The following is a 2,678-nucleotide window of genomic DNA, read 5'->3' on the forward strand; positions in this document are numbered from 1 at the left end:
AGTAGGGTGGGAGATATTATAAGTCAAACAATGCAGTGTATTAGGTGATAACATTCTCAAGAACAGAGGAAAAGGGCCAGGCAAGAAAGCTAAGGGGTGGCTGTGTGAGAGCTGGTGGAACAACCAGATCAGGTGACAAATAGCATTCAGTCACACAGCTAAATGAGGAAGCTTTCTTATGACAAAAAGGTCACTGCAAAAACGAATGAAAGCTTTGTGCCTATGAAACTGAAAGGCGAGCAGAAGGACAGCTGGAGTCTGTTACCAGCTATCTCTCTGATCTTTAGAGTTTGCTAACACTGGAGTACTGATCTTTAATAGAAATATAGCCCTCCCCTGGAATTAGAACCCTCTGAATTCCAGGACTTCAGTATCAGTTCTTCACCAACCTATCTCACTGGCTTAGAGGACCATGGAAAAGAAAACATTGATCCTTACCTTGGCCACAGCTTCCAGTTGCAGTAGGCTGAAGAGCCCGTGCCAAGACTTTCTCCTCTCATCATCCTAGAGTAAAGCCTGTTCTGTCTGGCAAAACAATCCCTCACAGCCTGCTGCAGACTCTTTCTGAAACTACTTTAGGGGCTCCCCACCCCCCAACCTGGGGCATTTTGACCACAGGGGCAGGAACTGACCACTGCAGGGATAGGATAAGAGGCACTTTCTATATCAATGATGACTAATGGGAAAGGTGACTTAATGTTGCAGATGAATTCCTCTCTTGGAATAGGACCAGCAGATAAGGCAGGCTCCCTTAAAGAACTTCTCTTAATGAATGTTCTCCTTTTGTGAGCAAGTGTTGAAGGACTGGCCCCTGAAGGCAGCAACAGGGTTTTTTTTTTTTTTCAGGGCCAAAAGTCTCATAATAGTCTTTAAAATAATCACTAACTCTTAACTCTCCACTAACTTTTTGCTGTTAAAGCTTCAGCCCCAGCCGGGGCTCATCACCTTGAAACTTCTCTTGTGATGGCTCAGCCTGAGCTGCGCTGCTGCCTGCGCACAGCCTGCAGCTTGCTTGCTAGCAGCCCTGCTTGCCTGCCACCCTTAGCCCCATACTTCCTAACTCTGTGCTGTTCCTTCCTTAGAAGCTGTGAATGTCTATGCAACAGGGAGATCCTTTCTTCAAGATCCAATCAAAGCTTTCAGGTTCCTGTTTATGCCTAGTTCAGACAGGGTCACTCGCTAACCTGGAGTCCTTCATACACAAGTGTGTTGAACTGTTCTCAGCAGCTAGACTGGACAAGGGAAGCAAAGGGAGGGGCATCTCTCCTTAGGGAGGAGGCTCAAAAGAGAAAGAAAAAATTCCCTGGCAGAAAACAATTTCTCTCAAGCAAACCATTTCCAACTTAAGCACCAAGAGAACCAAGTAAACCTGACAAACAAAACAAACAGTTACATGATTTCAAATACAGTCACCAATCCATGATTTCAAACACAGTCATCAGTCCAAGTCCAAAATAAAACAAGAGTCAAAAAGACACTCAACAATACCACAAAAAAAAAAAAAACAAACTAAACAAAAAGACCAAGACAAGGCATCCTATAAGCGATTTCTACAGATGCCTGATACCTTCAGTACCTGGCCCAAGCTGCAGCTTAATCTTAGCTGCTTCTGGGATGAGGAGGACCATCTGATCCTACCTCCCAGTGGGATTCTAGAGTGTCCTCTAGATTCCTTTCTCTCCTAGAGCATCCTTTAGGGCCTGTGGCCTGTGACAACTAGTACGTCCATCTTTCACATCCGTAAGCCCCTCACAGGACCCATAGTGACCTCTGAGGGGACTCTAACCCCTCTCCAGGGGGGGAACTCAAATCCCCTTCTGAAGGGACTTGAACCTCTCAGACAGCAGACACAGACAACACAAGGCAACATGAAACAAAGACGAGACAACATGACACAGAGACAAAATAGAAAGTAACACAGAACACAAAACACAGATTTGCTCGAGCTTACCTTTGATCTCTTTGCCAATTGTGGTCTGGGGGAACATAGTTCCCACCTCATGCACCAAAATGTTGTAAGACCCCATAGTAGCCTTAACTCAGGAGCACAACCCACGGAGTACAGATTGACAAAGTGACTGCTGCAATAGCATGAGGGTATAAGATTTTTAATCCATGTATGTGGGGTTGCTCATCCATGCAGGGAGAGGCAACCTCAAACCCAAAAAGCACACAACTTTTATTCATTACAGAGGGCAGACTTCAGCAACAAGGTTAGCCGATCCATTAAACAATCACTAACTTTGCACTATCTTTTGTATCAATTGTACTCTCCTGGGGGAACTATGGACAAATATTTCCTACAAAGTATAAGAATTTCTTTAAATCTTTTTTCTTAACCCTATTCTTCGCATCCTGAGTGACTCCCTGAGTCTTGTCATAAAAGGTGACTGTAGAATGCTTGTTCCATCACTCACCACTGAGATCTGCGTCGTCCGGGGAGAAACACACACTAAGACTCTGAACCAAGGTCGGGCAGTCCATGGTTGCCAGAAGCGGGGGAGCAAAGGCTCCGAGGGGGGAGCAAAGGCTCTGACAAACAAGGAAGACAGGCCTGCCTATTCACGGGGAATGATGTTCTCCTCCAGGAGACCTCCAAACAGCCACACGCTAGGCGCCATTTGTCAACGACAGGGGCTGAGGGTACTTGGAAGAGAAGGGGGACAAAAGACACGAAG

Source organism: Rattus norvegicus, chromosome 7 (genome assembly GCF_021556685.1).
Source record: "Rattus norvegicus strain SHRSP/BbbUtx chromosome 7, alternate assembly SHRSP_T2T, whole genome shotgun sequence".
In the NCBI taxonomy this organism is placed as follows: domain Eukaryota; kingdom Metazoa; phylum Chordata; class Mammalia; order Rodentia; family Muridae; genus Rattus; species Rattus norvegicus.